Raw genomic sequence first — 23,022 nt, forward strand, 5'->3', positions numbered from 1 at the left:
GATTTAGTCTTTACTGGGATGCTGTGCACAAGTTGTTTATCCTTTAATATTTTAACTTTTTTTTTCCCAACTGGAGAAAATAATTTTAAATGAAACAAATTGAGAAAAGAAAAATACACTTTTGAAAATGCTTAACAACCTAAAGTCTGGTCTGGAAGTTAACCAGCATGCTGCATTGCAAAGTTGCCAATTTCGTCATAATCTACAGTAAGAGAAAATTATAAGTTTCTTACACATTTAACATGAGATTAGCTAAGTATATGTGATGGCTTAATATATTCAATGAAGTTTTTGCTAGCTATCTGCAAAAGTATTTTTGAAAATAGTGTAGCAGTGTGAAAAAGATATTTTTTAAAATAATTTTGATGAAAAAAATTCAGAAACAAATATCACTGAATACATAATTATGACTTTGTTCAGAAACATGAGGGGAAAAGTGAATAAAAAATAAGATCCTAAAGTAATACCAAAAAATAAATACCTATATAAAAATAAAAAGATAGGAGTTCCCATCGTGGTGTAGTGGTTAATGAATCCAACTAGGAACCATGAGGTTGCGGGTTCGATCCCTGGCCTTGCTCAGCAGGTTAAGGATCCGGCGTTGCCATGAGCTGTGTTGTAGCTGGCAGACGTGACTCAGATCCTGCTTTGCTGTGGCTCTGGTGTAGGCCAGTGACTACAGCTCCGATTGGACCCCTAGCCTGGGAACCTCCATATGCCACGGGAGCAGCCCTAGAAAAGGCAAAAAGACAAAAAAATAAGATAAAATAAAAAATAAAAAGATAAATCTCTTGATATGTATTTAGATCTGTGTAAATCTATAAATGTGTCACATGATAGAGGAAATTGAATCATCACTCTCAGAAACCCAAACCATATTATTAATAATTATTTTGGGTGTGATGATAGAGCAAATTAACAGTGTTTAGGGGGAAATTTCAAGGTGCTCAGTATTATTCATACATTCAAAAAGTATATATGTGTGTATGTGTGTGTTTGGACAAAATATATATATATTTGGGAAAAAATTTAAAAAGAGAAAAGTTGGAGTGCTCACTGTATGCAAGAGCAGAAGTCAGACATGGTCTTTCAAGCTGAGCTTGGAAGTTTGCCACCTGATAGGACATTCATTGGTTGACAATGTCATTGACCTCCTCCCTCTGTCCAAATAAGTTCTAGATCTAGTTACACCAGCTGTTCAAGCCACCTCTCTTCCCCTGTCTTATTTGTCATGTTGACAGGAGCCAAACATATACAAGCTCTGCTATTATCTCTGTCTCAGAACTGTCCAGACTCAAGTGAGGTCACTTTTTGAGCCTGGTCAAGAAAGGTCAATTTGTGGTTTGGAGTCGAGGAGAAGAGGAGAGGACCAGCCAAACCAAGACAGGGTAGAGAGACAGCCCAGAGGCAGATGCTGCTCCACAGGACAGCCAACCCTAGGGGCATGAGTTCAATTCACACGTGCTTAAAAACTATCAGTTTCCTTTAAATATATATAATATATTTGCAGATAATCTTGGGATAAGAGGATGAATTTATTCTCCTATAGTGTCTGTCATACAATAAATCTTGATTTGATCATATGATTGTAGACATTTCCACCTAGTCATAATAATTAAAAGTTATGAGTATTTCAATTATCACAATAAGACTAAATAATATTTACATAATATTTTACAGACTATAATTTCACATGTACAGTCACACATGAATCTCACAGTAACTCTATAAGAATTGGCAGTCAAGCTTTACTGGAACACCTATATCACAAATAAGAAAACAAAGGTTCAGAAAAATTTGTGTCTTGCCAAAGATCATTGAGTTGTAACAACAGAACCAGAACTCAAACCCTCTAGTGCCTCCAGGCTTTCGAATTATATTTCTCTTACAACTTCTTAACTGAATCAGAGTCTTAATTGCTTCCTCCCTGGAGAGCATACAGAATTCTGTCTGTTCCTAAGGAAAAAGAAAAGAAAAGAAAAAAAAAGAAGGGAGGTGTTAAGTTATTTTTCCTCCACTGACTTACAATAATATTGCACAAATGCTTTGTCATCTAATAGCCATTCAATGCACAGAAAATTGAAGTTTAGTTGTCTCCTCCCTCTCATTAAATAAATGAAAAGTCAAATGTGTTGGAGGTAACTTAAAATGCAATCAAATCCTGATTAATGGAGTGTTTGTGGTGTATTAAAGAACCCTTTCTGTGTTGTGAATCATCACTGCTAATTTTTTTTTTTTCTTTCTTTCTTTTTGTTTTTTGGGCCACACCCAAAGCACATGGAAGTTCCCAGGCTAGGGGACGAATCAGAGCTTCATCTGCAACCTACACCACAGCTTGTGGCAATGCCGGATCCTTAACCCACTAAGGGATCGAACCTACAACCTTATGGATACTATTTGGGTTCTTAACCCGCTAAGCCACAACGGGAACTCCCCATCACTGCTAATTAATAGGGAAAAGGCAGTCCCTTTTTTGTTGTTGTTGTTGTTTTAAGGGTTTTGGTCCTAAAGTCATTTTGTAAATTGGTCATTTGGAACACAGAATGTATTTTATTATAGAAAAAATATATCACAAATGATGGCTAGGCACTCTAGCTTAGCCAAACCAGGGGCACTAACAGCCCCAAATCCTTGGTATCCCCCAAACCTCAGTCTGCCCTGATCCTCAGATTCAGTCTTTCTAGACCTTTGGAGAGCTGGAGTGGGCAGAGTGCACAAAGCAGGCAGATGTCTTCCTGCAAGGAGAAGAGGTTCCTGCAAGATCAAAATGTTTCCTGTAAGTCCAGGATTTCCTGTTTGGCAAACTCACATTTTCTATATCATACATTTGCCAGGGGTGGGAAGAAAAGTTAAGACTCCTCTTGGCTTCAGGTAAAAAGTTATGTTCACTTAAGCGAAAGGGAACAATTCCAAGGATACTGTATAGAACTTGAGAAAGTCTACATCTCTGTCTCTCACGCCTCACCTCCACTTCTCTGCATATCTCCTTCACTCATCTTTCTACACCCAGCTTTTTCTGCTCTTCAATCCAGATGGCACATATTGTCTATACCTCACAAGTTCACATATTATACACAATTCCTCTTTAAAGAGAAATGGATTTTTGCCTCAAGTCTAAATTCCCAGGGAAAGCTGTCTGATTGGTTTAACTTGAATCGGGCCCATCTTTGGACCAATCACTCTGATAGTGGGGCAGGAGGGAGAGCAAGGTCAAGAATAAGTATAATGAGGAGTTCCCGTTGTAGCTCAGTGGTTAACGAATCTGACTAGGAACCATGAGTTTGCAGGTTCGATCCCTGGCCTCACTCAGTGGGTTAAGGATCCAGCATTGCCACAAGCCGTGGTGCAGGTCTCAAATTAAATGATCCCACATTGCTATGGCTGTGGTGTAGACCGGCGGCTACAGCTCCGATTTGACCCCTAGCCTGGGAACCTCCATATGCCATGGGTGTGGTCCTAGAAAAGACCAAAAAAAAAAAAAAAAAGAAGTATAATGATTCTAAAGGGAAGGCACTGAATTCCCTGGTGTTGTCACTGCTGGGGCTCTGTTTACTGCTGGGGCTCTGGTTCAATCCCTGTGATTTCTCCTTGTAGTGGGCACGGGCAAAAAAATTTTTTTTTAATTTTTAAATTAAAAATTAAATTAAAAATTAAATTAAAAAATAAATAAATAAAGGGAAGGCGGGAAGCTCTCAGAATGAAGGCCCAAGCAGAGAACCCAAAGATGGAATAGCTGCCTGTGTTCATATGCTTGGCATTTCTTAGCATGAACACAAGTCTTAGTTTTTTTTTTTTTTTTGCGGGATCCTTAACCCACTGAGCCACCACAGAATTCCTTAGCTCTTTACCTGTTAGAAACAAATCACCAACAAAATAATTGAAAGTATCACATGATGCCTTTACAGCCAAACAATTTTAGGACTACATGGGTACCAACCTAGTGGCTGCACATTGTAGTTCTACTGAATCATCATCTCTAATTTTGGAGGCAAGGATTTCAGGGGATTGATTGTACAATCAGGAGTTCAAGGTTAGAGATGATAATATAACTCAGTCTGGCTAGTAGACATTGTATCTATAAAAGTAAAATTGTCTAGGAGTTCCCATTGTGGCACAGCAGAAACAAATCCAACTAATATCCACAAGGATGTGGGTTCCATCCCTGACCTCACTCAGCAGGTTAAGAATCCGGTGTTGCCATGAGCAATGTAGCCGGCAGCTACAGCTCCAGTTCAACCTCTAGCCTGCAACTTCCCTATACCATGGGTGTAGCCCTAAAGAAGCAAAAAAAAAAAAAAAAAAAGGAAAATCGGTTAATAGCTTTCAAGGAAAAAGCTCCTAGATTTTTAGTTGTCTACTTCTCTTGCAATTATTAAAAGACTGCCTTGTTCAATTAAGTATGGCAACCTGCACCTTTTTTTTTTCTTTTTTTTTTCTTTTTAGGGCCACACCTGCAGCATATGGAAGTTCCCAGGCTAGGGTTCACATCAGAGCTGCAGCTGCCGGCCTACACCACAACCACAGTGGTTCAGGATTGGCACTGCATCTGTGACCTACGCTGCAGCTTGTGGCAACATCAGAGCCTTAACCCACTGAGCAAGGCCTGGGATCAAACCCAAATCCTCATGGGTCAGGTTCTTAACCTGCTGAGGCACAACAGGAACTCCCAACGTGTACCTTTCGATGAGGAATGACAATGTTCTTTGTCTCATGTTGATTTGATACATCTTGGGTGAGAGATGTATCTCCTCTCTCTGCCTTGGGGATCAGTGTATTGAGGTATCCAGGAACTGATGCCTCATTACTTCACATCACAAGCTAAGGTCCCAAGTTAAAAGTGATGGATTCCATTCTTGGAATAAAATTAGCCACTAGCAGAGAGGGACTCTTTTGATGCATTCTGTGACGACTCTGGAGCAACAGTTACATTGATTCTTCCACATAAGCTCCTTTAGACACTTTACTCACCAAAAAACATCACATGGGTTTCAAAACATTTTGTTGTTAGTGTTTGAACACCTCGAGAAATAAATCTCAGTCTGTTCAGCCGAACAGACGGACATAATCCGGTGGTAAAGTTCAGCCTTGCTAATGAATCTCCCCTTTGACTTTCTGGGCAGCTTGGCCAAATGAGTTTGGAGACCAGACCTTACAGCCTGCAAAGCAAGCTGTTGGTACGGGAGGGACCCAGCCCATTTTACCTAAAATTACCAAAAGCCTTTGTGCAGAATCCAAGTGTTTACCTTTAGTCAGTCTTTTCTCTTTCATCACTGCCAGGGGATTTGTTTTTGTAGGATAGGCAGAAAGAACCCCATAAAAAGGTGTTTTCCTACCCAGACTTATTTACTTGCAAGGGAACCTCCTTGGTGGCCACAAAACCTCACCAAGGAAAATCTCAGCCAAGTTTTTTTCCTGTGCCAGTTCCATTCATCAGCAGCTTGGGGCAACAGTGTGTAGCTGGTCTCAGAGCAAGAGCGTTCTTCCTTTCACATATCACAAAACCATCTGAACTCAAAAGGGCCTAACCTAAATCAGGAATTTCTATTCTTCTGGAAACATCATTTCATTTGTATTCGCAGTTCTATGGTTTAAAGGAGACAAACTGTTTCTACCACTAGAGTCCAAAGGGAGGAGAAAAAAGGAGAGAACCGTTAAAGTAATTCAGGAAAAATTTGAAGGTGAACTTGCCCTTCTGCAAATAGACAAAATAGACCTCTGTCTCCCCAGTACAATTTCTGGAAGACACTGACACATCCTATAACGCCTCTGCAGAGTTAAATTACAGTAAATTGGCCCATAGAGATTCCTGTATTTATAGAGCAGGTGTCTATTTAACTTTCAATGTTCAAACTCTCCATCGAGGAGGAAAAAATTGAGAAAAACAGATGGTTACATGGAAGGGAACTACAAGGATGATTTGTGAGACAGTTCAGATCCACCAGGAAGCAGACACAAAGATGGAATTAGATGAGCAAAAGATGTATTGGAGGAAACACCTGTAAAGAATAGAAGGGAGAAGGCAGAAAAGCAAGGAGAAACTATTCAGGTTGCAAAGGCAAATATGACCCCTGAGAAAGGGAGGAAAGAAGGAAGGAGGTTAGGCTGTGAAGAGTCTCAAAAGGCAGTGCAACTCTAAGAAAGTCCTGGCCAGGCCAATAGGGAGTTCCAAGGCAGTGATTAACTGACAGATGTCCCACATGGGTAGGAGTGGCCCAGCTTGAGCACCCTGCTGTGCGCAATCGTTGCTGGCTGAGGAGAGCATGGCCTTCAGCAGCATTACTTGCCATGGTGTTTAGAGTCCCTGTTCCTAAGGACACCTCTTCTATCAATGGATTCTGGACTGATAATTGGCTCAGACCCAGGAGCTGAGCAAGGGATGGTGACTTTTCGTTGGGGCAACGAGTTTTAGCCTTTTCCTCCTTCATTCTTGTCTTATTCTGATTGTAGATATTAAGTCATACCTTTCAGGTTATGAACAGCACCTAGAATGTGAAGAAGGCTATGAAATATTTTAAATACAGTCATTAAATGTCAAAGGTGATTTACTTAAAAGGCAATCTTGGAGTTCCAGCTGTGGCACAAGAGGATCTGCGGCATCTCTACCGCTCTGGGACACAGGTTTGATCCCTAACCCAGCACAGTGGGGCAAAGATCCAGGATGAAAGTTCAGCTCAGATCTGATCCCTGGCCTGGGAACTCCATACACCACATGATGACCAAAAAAAAATTTTTTAAAGGCAGTCTTACTTAGTAGTCTAAAATATTTAAATCCATGAACTTTCACTTCTAGGTACAAACCAAACAAAAATGTTTACATATGTTCCCTCAGAGACATGTACTAGAATTTTAATTGTTCATGGCAGTAAACCTCCAAATGGAAAACACCCAGGAACCTTTAAAGAGTAGTTGAACAGGGAGTTCCCATTGTGGCTCGGTGATAACGAACCCAACTAGGCTTCACGAGGACTCGGATTTGGTCCCTGGCCCCACTCAGTTGTAGTGTAGTTCGCAGATGAGGCTCTGATCTGGCGTTGCTGTGGCTGCGGCATAGGCTAGCAGCTACAGCTCCGATTTGACCTCTAGCCTGGGAATTTCCATATACCGCAGGTGTGGCCCTAAAAGGCAAAAAAAAAAAGGGTAGATTGAATAAATAAATGAGGAGGCACTGTACAGCCATAGAATGTAAAATATATAATGAACAAACTACAACTACAAACAAAACACATAAATTTTACATATATGATATTATCAAAAGAAGACAAATGCTCAAGAGTGTATACTGTATGATTACATGAGATAAATTATAAAAATAGGCAAATCAAATCAGTGCTGTTTGAAATCATGGTAGTGATCACCCTTGGCAGGAGAAGAGCAATCAGTAGCGATGAAGGGAAGTGAGGTGCTTCTGGCTCTGTTCCATGGGTATTTTCAGCCTGTGAAAGTTAATCAAACAGAACACTCCTGTGATACGTGCATTTTTTGTATGTATATCATGTTTCAACAAAAAAACTCAAAGTGTATTCAGGTACAGTTTTATCCTTTCCACCCTCAAACCCTCAAATATATACTGTGAAAAAATTGATAGTAACATAAGGAAGAGGGAAGAGGAAGTATTTGACATTTAGCTCAGGTTAGCACATCTAACTTAGGTAGGCCTTTTTTCCTTTTTAGGGCCACACCCACAGCATATGGAAGTTCCCAGGTTAGGGGTCAAATCAGAGCTACAGCTGCTGGCCTATGCCACAGCCACAGCAATGCCAGATCCAAGCCAGGTCTTCAACCTACACCACAGCTCAGGGCAACGCCAGATTGCTGACCCACTGAGTGAGGCCAGGGATCAAACCTGCATCCTTAATGGATACTAGTTGGGTTCATTTCCACTGCGCCACAATGGGAGCTCCCCTGCTTAGGTCTGTTTTTACTTGTGATGTCTAGAAATTTAGCCTCCTTACACAGAAGCAGTAAGTAAGGAGGTTACAACTTTAGTCATTGTGGCATAAATCATGTTAGCCACATGCAAGAAGCCAGTGTAGAATAAAGACAATTAGAGCCAGGTGAACATTAAGGACAAAAGATAAATCTCTAAAAATACTGTTTGAACTCATAATAACCATTCCTGAAATCCACAACTATACAGTTACAGGAGCAATACATTCCTATTATTGTGTGAACTGATTTGAGTCCATTTCTGTTATGTGAAACTGCACTGATGACTAATACCTAGAATGAAAACAACAACAACAAAAACCTTTAAATGTCTCCATCCCCTCTCCTTGAGCTTAGAAAAAGCTATAAACTTACTTGTTTCCTCTCTTTGGGGCCCACCATGGTCCTTTAGTTCTTCTGTAACACAAGTTCATTTTAATGAGGCCCTGTATACCCAAGGAAGTTCTATTTAACATTGTTTTTAAAATAAGGAGTGTCTGCTGTGGCGCAACAAGATTGGCAGTGTCTCTGGAGTGCTGGGATGCAGGTTTGATCCCCGGCCCAGCACTATGGGTTAAGGATCCAGGATTGCCAGAGCTGCAGCATAGTTTGCAAGTGTGACTCAGATCTGATCCCTGGTCCAGGAACTCCATGTGCCTAAAAAAAACAAAACAAACAAACAAACAAAAAGTTATTTGCATATGGCCCTACTTTTTTTTTTTTTTTTTTTTTTAGGGTCTGAATTGGAGCTGTAGCTGCCAGCCTACACCTCAGCCACAACAATGCGGGATTCAAGCCACATCTGCCAACCTACACCACAGCTCATGGCAATGCCAGATCCTTAACCCACTGAGCAAAGTCAGGGATCAAATGCCCAACCTCATGGTTCCTAGTCAGATTTGTTAACCACTGCACCATGACGGGAACTCCCTGTTTGATATTTCAGTGGTGGCTCTTTTATTCCTGCTATAGATCTCTTCTTCAGTATTGGTCCTTCCTATTTACTAGGCCCCTGAACTGGAGTAAAATGAGTCCAAGAACAGAGTCAAGGTCTTGGCCTGGATCAAGAGGCCAGGCTTGGGAAATGGGAGGGAAGCTTCCCTTGGCAGCCAGAGCTTAGAGAAACTGATGAAAATGAGGGAGGGTTTGGCTACCTTTATAGCCCGAGCCTCTTAGTCCTACCTATTGTGCCCTCTCCTCTTAGGAATGTCTCTGGATGGAGAGGGACCTTAATAGCATTAATCAGGCTCCTGTCACCTTGACATCATTTTGAGAGCCTCATGGAATGTCTGAACGTTCAAGGAAACTATCCGCTTCTTGGCCTTCTCACCACCCATTGGAGGGTATTTAGGGTTGGGCAGCTGACCTAGGCACAGGAACTCTGAAATCCATATAGTTCCAGGGTTACTGTTTTAAAGCACTTTTTTTTTTTTTTTTTTTTTTTTTCCTTTCTAGGGCCTCACCCGAAGCATATGGAAGTTCCCAGGCGAGGGGTCTAATCGGAGCTGTAGCCACCGGCCTACACCACAGCCACAGCAATGCCAGATCTGAGCCACATCTGTGACCTACACCACAGTTCATGGCAACCCTGGATCCTTAACCCATGAGCTAGGCCAGGGATGGAACCCAAGTCCTTATGGATACTAGTTGGGTGCATTACCGCTGAGCCATGACCAAAAACTCCCTCCCTAACCATTAGAAGGCCATTTTAGCGTAGGGTCCACATGTACCTATACAGGCCAAGAAATAGCAACAACAACAACAACAACAAAAAAAAAAGACAAAAAAAAAAAAAAGAAGGCCAATTACATTAAAGTGTTTCAGATATCTACTGTTGCCAAACATGTCACCCTAGCTCCATGGTTTAAATGATAAAAATGTTTTATTATCCTTTCCAATGGTCCTGGGGGTTGAGTGAGCTCAGTGAGGTGGTCATCTCTCATGGGATCTCCATAACTGGTGACAGATGGTGCCTAGGGCTGGAGTCATCTCAAAGGCAGCTTCACATGTCTAGTATTGATTCTGGCTGTTGACTGAGACTATAGCTGAGACTGTCAGCTGGAACACCTACAAGTGGCCTCTCCATGTGGCCTGGGTTCCTTCACATTGTGGTAACTCAGTTCCAAGAATGAGAGCCTGGCGATGTCTGAGAGTGAGAGTGAGGCAAGAGCTGTATCACCCTTTATGATCTAACCTCTGAAATCAGAGTCACTTCCACCACATTCTGTTCTGTGCAGAAAAGTTCACCCAGGTTCAGTGGGAGGGATACCAATGCCATCCCTTGATCAGAAAGGAGCAAGGTCACGTGGTCAAATGAATCTGTGGGATGAGAACTATAGTTACATCCATCTTTGAAGAATATTATCTGACACAGTAAGTTACTTTCAATAATGCCTAATAGATACGGGTTGAGTGGATACAAGGTGTTGTTTTGTTTTTTTTTCTTTTTGGCCTCATTTGTGGCATGCGGAAGTTCTCAGGCCAGGGATTGAAATTCGCCACAGCAGCAGCCAGAGCCACAGCAGTGACAATGCCAGATCTTTAACCCGCTGTGCCACCAGGAACTCCACAAGGTGTTTTGTTATCCAAACATTAATGATCAGGATCTTCACTGAAATATTGTGATATAGGAAAGCAAAAGTCACCATATAATGAAAATACTCCTTAACATGTACTCAAGCATCTCTCTGCTCTTAACCCTGATACTGCCTCTGATTATTGGAAGTTGTACATATCCACCCACACGGTGCAAAATGAAAGTGTTAAATCTTGCAAAAGAGAAATGATTTCATTAATCCAACTATTTTTAGAGAGTATTTGGAATCCTGGGTAACTGGTCAACCAGCTAACAACTGAAGAAAAAAATCAAGGATGATCATTTGTCAACAGAATTATTTAAAAATCTGAAAATTGGAGTTCCTTTATGGTGCAGTGGGTTAAGGATCCAGTGTTGTTACTGCAGTAGCTGGGATCACTGCTGTAGCACAGGTTTAATTCCAGGCTCAGGAACTTCCACATGCCATGGACTTAGCCAAAAAGAAGAAAAAAAAAAAAAAAAAAAGAAAGAAAGAAAAAGAAAAGAAAGGCAGTGGGGGGAAAGACATCATTGAAACTCCTTAAGTTTCTACATGTTAAGAGTGTTTTCTGGAGTTCCCATCATGGTTCAGCAGTAACGAACCCGACTCAGCAGTAACGAACCGGACTAGCATCCATGAGAATGTGGGTTCAATCCCTGGCCTCGCTCAATGGGTTAAGGTTCCTCTGTTACCATGGGCTTTGGGGTAGATTGCAGACCCCACTTGGATCTCACGTTGCTGTGGCTGTGGTGTAGGCTGGCACTGCAGCTCCAATTCAAACCCTAGCCTGGGAATTTCCACATGCCACAGGTGTGGCCCTAAAAAGACAAAAAAAAAAAAGACTTTTGTTTATACAATAATCAGGATTTAGTATCCATTAAAGAGTAAAATGTGAAAAAAAAAAAGTGTTCTGTGTGTTCTTAACCTTCATTGAAAAAATTATGTGGCTTCCAAAAAAAAAAAGGCAATACTTGATTCAGTCTTTGTACATTTCAAGGACCAGCCTACAGTTTCTACAGTAAGCTAAATTTTGTTATGTATAAAATAAAATTATTTTTTAAATCTTAGTTTTACTTTTCAGAAATAGAACAAGTCAGGCCTCTTCCTATGAAATTTTGATCTCCCCTCCCTTTTTTTTTTTTTGTTTGTGCCTGAGTTTCCAGGCCAGAGAATAAACCATGTTATGACTGGAGCCACAGCAGTGACAACACAGGATTCTTAACCAACTGGGCCACCAGAGAACTCCTTTTGAGTAGATTTATTTCAGTGGCTTTTTTCCACTACTTTTGAGAGGAGGTCCTGCTATAATCTACACAACCTTTCTTCCTTTCCTAAATAGTAAATCACGAGCAATATCAATTAAAATTACTTCAAAGACGGTATTTTCACAGCTTTCTTAGAAAGCCTGTTATATCAAATGATATTAAATATGAGACCTTTACAAGAGCATTAGTTTTTGCCTTAGATATTAGGGCAAGGTGAATCCTTAGCTGTCTGCCAGCCCCTCTTCATCAAGCAGTTGTCAAGCACCTGCTTAGTGCTAGGCAATGCAATAAAGATCTACGGGAATCATAAAGATGAACAGACCTGTGATGAAAGCATTAATATATGTGTTTTCATTCAAGGTCACTGCAAAGTTTACACCACCACCTCCACCATCTCCCCCCACATCACTACAATACCTACTACACCACCAGTTATCACCTCAACCACCACCATCAGCAGCGACATAGATCTAACAGCATAAAACATTTATTATGCAAACTGGAATCAAACAAAGAACTCTACCCTAAAGTTATTTGGAAAACAGTATCTCTTAGGCATTTCATTCATTGGTATTTTTCATGGTGCGTATCACATAATGCCAAATGAAACACATGAATATTCTGAAATTTTCAGGGCAGATTTTCAGCATTTTGACATGCAAAGAGGAGATTTTAAGTCTGAAGGAATCATAGAAATTACTTATTCCAAGGCGATCATTTTTGTTGTTGCTTTGCTTTTTACATTTATTTATTTATTTTTGACTCTTAGGGCTGTACCCACGGCACATCGAGGTTCCCGGGCTAGGGGTCGAATCAGAGCTATAGCCGTTGGCCTACGCCACAGCCACAGCAACCAGATCAGAGCAGAGTCTGTGACCTACACCACAGCCCATAGCAATGCCAGATCCTTAATCCGCTGAGCGAGGCCAGGGATAGAACCTGTGTCCTCATGGATCCTAGTCAGATTCGCTTCCAATGTGGCACAATGGAAACTCCAGTTTTTATTTATTTTTAACTCAGTGAATTTTATTACATTTATAGTTGTACAATGATCATCACAACCCAATTTGTTTTGCTTTTTAGAGCTGCATCTTTTTTTTTTTTTTTGTCTTTCTAGGGCTGCACCCAAAGCATATGTAAGTTCCCAGGCTAGGGGCTGAATGGGAGCTGTAGTTGCCTGCCTATGCCACAACTCACAGCAACGCTGAATCCTTAACCCACTGAGCAAGGCCAGGGATTGAACCCTCCCATAGATCCTGGTAACTCACTGAGCCAGGACCGGAGCTTCTGGCTCATTTTTCAGATGAGGAAAATAAACCTCAGAGAGGTGAAGGGACTTGCCAAGGGTTACATGAGTGGACAAGAACAGATCAAAACAAGAACTCAATCCTCCTGCTTCATCCCCAGGTTCATCTTCCCTCCTACTCACTGCTGCTATAAGAGGACTAAGCAATGACTGGCAGTCCAGCCAGACAGAAAGTTATCACACCTGGTAGGCAGATAGAAATTCTCTGAAGAACAGAAGAAACTGCAGCTCTCTCCCAGGAGTCCTTTGTTAGCTCAGTTTGGGGGTGGGTTATGTACATGAGCAAGAGAATGGGGTCACAAGTTTCCTGGGGATTAAGCATGATAATGCAGTGTGCCCAGGAAAGAAAATGATACTTTGCACTTGTATACCTTCCACCCACCCAACAATAATAAATAAGACTTTGTACTTTCAGCCAAATATTGCAAAGTGCTTAACAAATGTTTAACTCATGAATCCTCAGAACCACCAAGAAAGGAAAACTTTTGAAAGGAAAGAAAGAGGCATTCCTCCTCAGGATTCAGTGGGAAACCTGAGGTCGAAGAAATGAGTCCTCACCTAGCAAAGCAACACTCCTGATGTGGAAAGACATTCCTATGCAGGAACACTCCAAGGTGAACTGGACACAGGATTTTGAAAAAGGGCAGAGCTGAACCAGAAAAGTCCCTGCCTGTTCTTCCAGCCCTGTAAATCTACAAAGCTTTCAAAAGAGGTTTGTTTCTGCATTTTTTTTTTTTTTTTGTCTTTTTGTCTTTTGTTGTTGTTGTTGCTATCTCTTGGGCCACTTCCTCGGCACATGGAGGTTCCCAGGCTAGGGGTCCAATCGGAGCTGTAGCCGCCAGCCTACGCCAGAGCCACAGCAACGCGGGAGCCGAGCCGCATCTGCAACCTACACCACAGCTCACAGCAACGCCGGATCGTTAACCCACTGAGCAAGGGCAGGGACTGAACCCGCAACCTCATGGTTCCTAGTCGGATTCGTTAACCACTGCGCCACGACGGGAACTCCCTTTTTCTGCATTTTTAAAGCTTCTTTGAAGAGACTTTTCTTTTGGCATGTTCCCTAAAATAATTTTTTTAAACCATGTAAACTTTCTCAAAATTTTTAGTTGATGTTTAAACTATTTCATATGTTTGGATAATTGGAAAGGTTGTGATTTCCAACATATTATTATTATTATTATTATTATTATTTGGTCCTGTTGTCTTTTTAGGGTTGCACCCATGGCATATGGAGGTTCCCAGGCTAGGGGTCGAATCAGAGCTGCAGCTGCTGGTCTACGCCACAGCAGTGCAGGATCTGAGCCATGTCTGCACAGCTCACAGCAACTCTGGATCTTTAACCCCCTGACCGAGGCCAGGGATCGAACCTGTGTCCTCATGAATGCTAGCCAGATTCATTAACCGCTAAGCCACGATGGGAACTCCTCCAACATATTATTAATACAGATATTTCACAGCGTTCCCATTGTGGCTCAGCAGTTAACAAATCTGACTAGCATCCATGAGGACACAGTTTCGACCCCTGGCCTCACTCAGTGGGTCAAGGATCTGGCATTGGTGTGAGCTGCGGTGTGGGTTGCAGGTGTGGCTCAGATCTTTTGTCGCTATGGCTGTATTGCAGGCCAGCAGCTATACCTCCAATTGGACCCCTAGCCTGGGAACCTCCATATGCAATGGGTGTGGCCCTAAAAAGGCAAAAATATATATATATTTCACAATAAATTATCGCAATAGTCTATTTTTCGGCTGCACCTGAGGCATGCAGAAGGTCCTGGGCCAGGGATGGAACCCTTGCAACAGCAGTGACCTGAGCCACAGCAGTGACAATGCTAGATCATTAACCTGCTGAGCCACAATACTCTCTTTAAAAGATCCATTTAAATCAAAAATCAAAGTAATGTGATGCCCATCATCATCCATTTAAAAAATATATGAACAAGTTCTGTAACAGCAGAAATTTTACATCATTCCTCTTTCTTAAGGTAATATTTTTTCATTTTTTAATTGCAGTATTGTTGATATTTAAGTCACAGGTGTATAACATCATGAATCACAATTTTTTTTTCTTTTTTTTGTCTTTTTGCCACTTCTTGGGCTGCTCCTGTGGCATATGGTGGTTCCCAGGCTAGGGGTCTAATCGGAGCTGTAGCCACCAGCCTGCGCCAGAGCCACAGCAACTCGGGATCCGAGCCGTGTCTACAACCTACACCACAGCTCACGGCAACGCCGGATCCTTAACCCACTGAGCAAGGCCAGGGATCGAACCCATAACCTCATAGTTCCTGGTCAGATTCGTTAACCACTGAGCCATGATGGGAACTCCTTAATCCCCATTCCTATACTGTCTCTCCCCACTGTCCTCTCCCTACTGATAACCACTAGTTTGTTTTCTATATCTGTGGGTCTGCTTAAGCTCATATTTTTATCCCACTTGTCTTACATACTTTTATCTTAATATACTACATTAGGATGTTCCAAGTTCTTATAATTCATTCTGCTCATAAAAATGTTTGTAAATTAAATTTGTAAATTTCCTGTATTTTTGTTGGGTTGAGCTATAGTAACAAATAGACCCAAGCATGTCTTGGCTCAGCACAGTCAAAGTTTCTTTGCTTCTCTCAAGATAGTGCTGGGTAAGGTGTACAAATAACCAAGGTCCTCTCCTCCACATAGTGATTACAGGATCCAAGAGCCATCCATCAAATGGCTCTGCTATCCCCTAGAACAAGGATCTAACTTGTGGGCCTATTTTTAGTTGTCTTGGGAGCTAAGCTAACAATAGATTTACTTTTTTTAATTTACATTTTTAAAGGATTACTAAAAAATTTTTAAAAGGCAGAATATGAGACAGAAGCCTTTTGTGGCCTGCAAAGCCTAAAAGGGTTATTGTCTGGCCTTTTGATGAAGTTTGCCAACTTCTAGAGCCTCATTCTTTTTTTTCTTTTTTTTTTTTTTGAAAATAAGCAACTATCATCTAACCTGAGGACTTTAGAAATCAAACTCCTCCCATCCATCCTTTTTTTTTTTTTTTTTTTTTAATTTTTTAGGGGCAAACCTGCAGCATATTGAAGTTCTCAGGCTAGGAGTCAAATCAGAGCTGCAGCTTCCAGTCTGTGCCAGAGCCACAGCAACAAAGGATCCAAGCCACCTCTGCTACCTATTACCACAGCTCAGGGCAACACCCGATCCTTAACCCACTGAGGAAGGCCAGGAATTGAACTGGAGTCCTTATGGATACTAGTTGGGTTCGTTACTGCTAAGCCACAATGGGAACTTGCAAATATGCAGTTCTTAAAGAGATGAAAGAGACTGTTTACTTTTTTTCTTTTCTTTTTAGGGCATATAGATGTTCCTGGGGTGGGTCAAATTAGAGCTGCAGCTTGCCGGCCTACACCACAGCCACAGAAATGCAATACAAGCCCTGTCTGCGACCTATGCTTGTGGCAAAACTGGATCCTTAACCCACTGAGCAAGGCCAGGGATCAAACCTGAATCCTCATGGGTACTAGTAGGATTCTTAATCTGCTGAGCCACAACGGGTACTCCGAGACAGTTTACTTTTCAGTTAGTTCATGTGCCCCAAGTTAGAACCTCAGTTTCATTCCTACTTTGCATTTTTATGAATTTTTTCCAGTTTTATTGAGATATAATTGACATAAAGCCCTGTATAAGTTTAAGGTGTTCAGCATAATGATTTGACTTACATACATCGTGAAATGACTACTAGAAGTTTAGTGATCATCCATCATCTCATAAGGATACAAAATAAAAGAAAAAGAAAAAAATGTATTTTTCTTTGTAATGAGAACTCTTAGGATTTGCTCTTTTAACAACTTTCATATATAACATATAGCGGTATTAATTATATTAATCATGTTAAATATTATATTCCTAGTACTTACTTATAACTGGAAGTTTGTACCTCTTGTTTGTCTTCATCCAGTTCCCCTTCACTCCCCACACTGCCTCTTGTAACCACAAATCTGGTCTCTTTTTCTGTGAGCTTGTTTGTTTATGAAGTATATTTGACCTACAACATTATGTTAGTTCCTGGTGCACAATATAGTGATTTGATATTTCCATACATTGCAAAATGATCACCACTCATTTTTATAAATGTTCCTGCCAAGAAAACATCACAAAAATAAAAAGATGGGAAGAGTTCCCACTGAGATGCAGCAGGTTAAGGATCCTGTATTGTCTCTGCAGTGGCTTGGGTGATTGCTGAGGTGAATGAGTATTTGATTCCTGGCCTGGGGACTTCCATGTGCCACAGGTGTGGCCAAAATAAATAAACAAACAAACAAATAAATAAAAGGATAGGAATGGAAGAAACTTTTTACAAAAGCCATCTTAATTACTTAAACTTACTCATAATTTTATAATTTATCATCAAAAAATTGCTTTAGGAGTTCCCGCTGTGGCACAGTGGGTTATAGATATATAGCAGTGTCTCTGTGGCAGCAAGGGTTCAATCCCCAGTCCAGCCCAGTGGGTTAAAAGATCTGGAGTTGCTACAGCTGTGGCATAGGTCACAGTTATGGCTCAGATTCAATCCCTGGCCCAGGAAATTCATAGGCTTCAGGTGCAGCGGAAAAAGAAAAAAAAATTTTGCTTTAATAATCCATCAGCTAGGAGTTCCCATTGTGGCATGGCAGAAACGAATACATCTAAGAACCATGAGCTTGCAGGTTCAATCTCTGGCCTTGTTCAGTGGATTAAGGATCTGGCATTGCTGTGAGCTGTAGTATAGGTTGCAGACGTGGCTCAGATCCTGCGTTGTTATGGCTGTGTTGTAGGCCAGCAGCTGTAGCCCTGATTGGACCTCTAGCCTGGGAACTTCCATATGCCACAGGTGTGGCCCTAAAAAGCAATAATAATAATAATCCATCAGCTAATAACTCAGTTAAGGATTCCTTCAATTTTATGGAGAGTTGGGGGTTTGAGGAGTTTTTTGGCTATGCCTGTGGCATGTGGAAGTTCCCAGGATAGGTATCAAACCCATGCCACAGCATTGACCTGAGCAGTTGTAGTGATAATACCACATTCTTAACCTACTGTACCTCAAGGAAACTCCTGGAAATTTTTTTATTAGAAATGACCTGACTTGGAGTTCCTGTTGTGGCTCAGCAGAAACGAAACTGACTGGCATCCATGAGGATGCAGTGTCCATCTCTGGCCTTGCTCAGTGGGTTGAAGATCCGGTGTTGCTGTGAGCTTCAGTGTAGTTTGCAGACACGGCTTGGATCTGGCGTTGCTGTGGCTATGGTGTAGGCCAGCAGCTACAGCTCCCATTCCACCCCCTAGCCTGGGAATCTCCAAATGCTGCAGGTGCAGCCCTAAAAAGGCCAAAAAAAAAAAAAAAAAAAAAAAGAAACAACCTGACTTGCAAAATGATTTGGTACCCAGTTATAAAAGCCATTCACTTCTGCAATTTCTGGGAGTTTGCTAACATTTCTACTAAGATTTATCAAGTGATTATCTCTCTTCTCTTTGAATTAGAGGTGCCTTATTTACTCTGAAAATAAAAATAAAAAGCATATAATGGCAATATACTTTCACCAGTACATTATTTTCAAAGCAGTTCTAATTTTCAAGTAATATTTTAGTCAGAAGCTTAGAGCTACTGATTTAGCTCATTTAACTTATAGAAAATATTTTCCAAACGGACTAATTGGAACAGACAGTCCTATCAAGTTAGTCAGCTAAAACAGACATACATGTTCTGTTGGAAAAGTCTAAATTCATTTATCAGTTCAAATAGAGTTAAAATGCAATTTGAGGAATGGTATGAAACCACAGATAAATTATGGAACCCATAAGATGAATTGCTAAAAGTCACACATTAGGCAATAGAGTAACTGCAATTATCGCACCCATTTTAAAAAGTGTAAAACAATTTAAAGGTATATTTCTCATTACTTAATTTGTAACCATACAATAAAATGTGGCTGAAATTTTAAGTTACTTATTAAACAAGGAATAATAGAAGTCCTAGTATTTCCTTGGTAAATGTGCATATGTGCAGGTAATGGACTTTGGAGGAGGAAATTAGATAAAAATCACACATAAAAAGTCAGGAAATAGACTTCATGGAAAGACCTGCCTGGCCTTTGTGCTTAATCATTAAAGGAGGTTTCCCCCAAATCAATACTTCAAATTACCCCTTTGTTTTCCTCTTCCTCCATTTCCCAGAGCTTCTTAAGACCCTAGAGGTAAATTTTTTTTTTTTTTTTTTTTTTGTCTTTTTATGGCCACACTCACGGCATGTGGAGGTTCCCAGGCTAGGGGTCTAATCAGAGCTACAGCTGCTGACCTACGCCATAGCCATAGCGATGCCAGATCCCAGTTGCCCTTGTCTGTGACCTACACCACAGCTCATAGCAATGCTGGATCCTTAACCCATTGAGCGAGGCCAGGGATCGAACCCGCATCCTCATGGATCCTAGTCAGGTTTGTTAACCACTGAGCCACAACTGGAACTCCCTCTAGCAGCTGTCTTATAACCAATATCTCTTTATATACCAGTTGCCCAATTTCTGTTCCCATCTACTTAATTCTATCTTCAATATCAAAGGTAGATTCATAGATTTTTCTATGAAGCTAATAAAGCTTAAGTTTCAGGACCCTCACTTTCATGGGAACTTTCCAGGCCCTGGGAGGGCTCTGTCAGTGGGTTCATAAAGCTATGTAATAATGTTATGTTTTTTTTGTTTGTTTTCTTGCTTTGTAGGGCTGCTCCCAAAGGAAATGGAGGTTCCCAGGCTAGGGGTCTGATCAGAGCCATAGCTGCCAGCCTATGCCACAGCCACAGCAAAGCTAGATCCAAGCTGCATTTGCAACCTACACCACAGTTCACGGGATGCCGGTTTCTTAACCTAATGAGCAAGGCCAGGGATCGAACCTGCAACTTCATGGTTTCTAGTTGGATTGGTTTCCACTGCGCCACGATGGGAACACCAAATTTTTTTTTTTTTGGCTGTGCCCACAGCACACAGAAGTACCTGGGCCAGGGATCAAACCCAAGTCACAGCAGTGACAATGGGGGATCCTTAACTTATAGGCTACCAGGGAACTCCTCATAAAGCTATGTTTTTATAAAACTTACAAAAGCAGAATATTTGAACCTCGATCAGTTAAGACCACTGCTGGTTTCCTCTCTGACGTGTCCTTCATCATGGTTCTCTTCATATCAGCTATAGCAGCGGGTTGGCCATGGGCATTTTGGTTACTGTGTTAAGGGGAATTGAGTTAAGGACAAATATATTTGTTTACATTTAGTGAGATATATTTATGTACTTCAGAGTTTCTATATCAGAAAAGTGGGGACACTGTACTTTTCAAGGTTGTTGTGAGCATGAAATGAGATTACAGTATGGTAGCCAGAATATTAATTTTTTCAACCTAAGGAAGTGTCCTGGAGTTCCCATCATGGTGCAGCAGAAACAAATCCGACTAGAAACCATGAGGTTGTGGGATCCATCCCTGGCCTCGCTCAGTGGGTTAAGGACCTGGCGTTGCTGTGGGCTGTGGTATAGGTTGCAAACACAGCTCAGATCCCACACTGCTGTGACTGTGGTGTAGGCCAGCAGCTGTAGCTCCCATTAGACCCTTAGCCTGGGAACCTCCATATGCTGAGGGTGTGGCCCTAAAAAGCAAAAAAAAAAAAAAAAAAAAAAAAAAGGGTCCTCACTTTCTGAAACTCCAGCCTCTTTTTTCTCTCCTATTCAGTTTTTCTAGGTATGTTGGCTCCCAGGAAGGCCGTAAACACATTGACAAATTGATCTAGTTTAGCTGGACTGGCTTTGGCACAGTACAGACAAATGTCAGTATGCCCACTGGGGTAGCTGCATAATATCCTTTTAGGACTGATGAGACTCACTTCCTCGGAGAAGCCCTCCCAGGCTAATCCTACCCTTACTGATCACTTCTTCACTCTAGCCACAGTAGTCTTATTTATTTATTTAATTATTTATTGCCACAGCATACAGTGGTATTAGTGTGGGATCTTGGTTCCCAGATCAGGCCACAGTGATGAAAACACCAAATCCTAACTGCTATACCACCAGGGAAACTCCTCTTTCATTTCTTCTTAAAAAAAAATTTTTTTTCTCTTTAGTTGCAAATCCACTTGAAAAGAAAAGGCTGGGAGTTCTTTCGTGTCGCAGCAGGTTAAAAGGCCCGGCATTGTCACTGCAATAGCTTGGGTCACTAATGTGGTGCAGTTTCGATCCCAGGCCTGGGAATTTCCACATGACTTGGTCATGGCCAAAAAGAAAAGTCGAAAGAAAAGAAAAGAAGTGGCATGCCTGTTCCTCAAATATAATAATAAAGGGAAAGAAAAAAATATATCCCATTAGATAAACTGCCACACTTTTCTACACAATCATAGCAGCTAATAATTGTACTATGTACCAGGCTTTTATATTAACTTGATCTTAAAACAATCCTTTGAGGAAGGCACGATTATAATCTCCATTTTGCAGAAGAGGAAACTGAGGCACAAAAAGCTGAGTGATTTGCCCAATCATGCAGCTAGAAAGTAGCAGTGTGTGTGAGGAGATGGGCATCATGAAAGACATGGGCTTTGGAATCAGAAATATGCAAACTTTATTACCTTCCCCCAAATATATCCCTTCTATTTTTCTCAACTCAGAGACTGGCACCACCAACCCCTCAGGTGCCCAAACTTGCAGCCAGGACGATATACTTGGCTCTTCCTTCCCTTCCACCTGATATTTTCCAAATGCACAGTATGTGTGGGGATTACACTCAAGTCTTGGAAGGGATTCTCTCTTTAATTCTTATGATGACCTTATGAGGTAGATGCTATAGTATCCTCATTTAGATCCTCTTTTTTTCTTTACTACCATACTAACAGAATTTATTTCATTCATTCTCAACGAAAAGTGGAAGAGGAGAGGATATGACCACTCTGTCTAATGGGATGACTCCACATATTTGGTCTCTGCCCTTGAAGAGCTAGATCCATTTTGCAAATGAGAAAGTGATAATTAGAGAGTTTATAATGCCTTGTACAGTGTCACAAGCAATTCCGTCCAAGACCTCTGCCCAACATCATAAGCATCTCTGCTGTTAGGAAGAAGCAGAGCAAGGATTCTCAGTGGTTCTCGAATCTACTATCATGACCATTACTGCACAATCAGGCCTTGAAAGTCTATTGATTCCGTCTCTCTCGGGGTTGACACTGGCTTAGGCTGCCATCATTTCCTGCCTGTGCCATTCTCTCAATCAGCATTTTCCTTTCCAGTGTGTTCAGCTTTCCACAGCCAGAATGATTTTTCTAAAGTGTCACTGTATGCCCATTACTCTTGTGCTACATCTCGGCAGGATCTCCAATGCCTGGCCTCCTCAGGGCTCAGTTAAGTCTCCTGGGTCTCCTCTGGGCACAGCCCAGTCATTTTGAGAGCCTCTCAACACTTCAGACCTCAGGTTTGGCCCATGGGTTTTATTTGCTTAAATTTCTCTTAATCCTCCCATGTCTTTCCCCTTCACCTGGCTAACTCTTTTTTTTTCCCCCCTTGTCTTTTTGGGGCCACACCTGCAGCATATGGAAGTTCCTGGGCTAGGAGCTGAATCAGAGCTGCAGCTCTTGGCCTGAGCCATGGTCACAGCAACACAAGATCTGAGCCACGTCTGCCCACTCCAGTTACTGTCAGAGTCACCCCCACCCTCCACCCCTGTGAAATTGGCTCTGCCAGGAGGATATCAGCAGTCGGAATCCTCACTCTGACACATTACATTTACCACGGATCTAAATCCTTGCTCCTCATGTCACTCAACTCGTTCCTCCCCTTGCCACCACCCTAAGTCCAAATCTACCCCCACACCTCATCCTACAGAAAGAAGGTGGACTATACAGTCTCCCACCAAAATAGTTATCAACTATAAACGTTTTCTCTTTATAGAGGTTTTAGTCACTCAG

At 41.5% G+C, this 23,022-nt stretch overlaps 1 long non-coding RNA gene across 1 annotated transcript in view; it reads left to right on the forward strand.

The window, feature by feature from the left end:
* LOC102162026 overlaps positions 13,051-23,022 on the forward strand; it is a 35,278-nt gene continuing 25,306 nt past the window's right edge. The window contains exon 1 of the long non-coding RNA XR_002337726.1: positions 13,051-13,785. This is a non-coding gene — a long non-coding RNA (uncharacterized LOC102162026). The remainder of the gene's footprint in view (positions 13,786-23,022) is intronic.

The sequence above is a fragment of the Sus scrofa genome, chromosome 13, assembly GCF_000003025.6.
Source record: "Sus scrofa isolate TJ Tabasco breed Duroc chromosome 13, Sscrofa11.1, whole genome shotgun sequence".
Taxonomy (NCBI): domain Eukaryota; kingdom Metazoa; phylum Chordata; class Mammalia; order Artiodactyla; family Suidae; genus Sus; species Sus scrofa.